The following is a 1,017-nucleotide window of genomic DNA, read 5'->3' as shown; positions in this document are numbered from 1 at the left end:
TATAAAAGCAATTGTGGGTGATAATGGCTTCTCCATTTTCCTGACAGTCCCTTACACATTTTAACACATTGATTTTTCAATATAATTTTATAGGCCATCAATATCAAGACATTAAACCAAACCTAAATGTATTCTCTTCTGATAGAGCTAATGCCAAACATATAAATCTTAACTTTTGGCATCTTACCATTTTTTCCTTTAGCATGTTTCCAGAAGGAATGTCTAGAGAGAATAAATCCATGGTTCACTTGGAAACTGATGCTTCTTTAAATGAATACTATTAGGGGATGCAGTTAACTGTATTTATTTATTTTTTTATTGAAATGTAACTGACAGAATATTATATTAGTTTTCACGTGTAAAATATAGTGATTCAATATTTGTACCCATTATGAAATGAACACCACTGCAAATCTATCTACCATCTATTATTGTACAATGTCATTACAATATTATTGACTCTGCTATCTATGCTGTACATTACATCACTGAAGCTTATTTCTTTTATTAATGAAAGTTGGTACTCTTAATTTCCCTTAACTATTTTACTCATCTTTCTACTCTTCTGGCCTCCAGAAAGCACCAGTTTGTTTTCTGTATCTATGACTCTGTTTCTCTTTTGATGTGTTTGTTCATTTGTATTGTTTTTTAGATTATACATGTAAGTGAAATCATGCAATATGTACATACATATCAAACAATATGTATCTTTCTGTCTCTGACTTATTTCTCTTAGCATAGTATCTTCTAGATCCATCCATGTTGTTGCAAATGTCAAGATTTCAGTATTTTTTTTAATGTCTGAGTAGTGTTCTAATTGTATATGTGTATGTATTGATGCTTTTGAACTGTGGTGTTGGAGAAGACTCTTGAGAGTCCCTTGGACTGCAAGGAGATCCAACCAGTCCATCCTGAAGGAGATCAGTCCTGGGTGTTCACTGGAAGGATTGATGTTGAAGCTGAAACTCCAATACTTTGGCCACCTCATGTGAAGAGCTGACTCATTTGAAAAACCTG

Source organism: Cervus canadensis, chromosome 30, assembly GCF_019320065.1.
Source record: "Cervus canadensis isolate Bull #8, Minnesota chromosome 30, ASM1932006v1, whole genome shotgun sequence".
Taxonomy (NCBI): domain Eukaryota; kingdom Metazoa; phylum Chordata; class Mammalia; order Artiodactyla; family Cervidae; genus Cervus; species Cervus canadensis.
Note: the sequence above shows the minus strand (reverse complement) of the source record.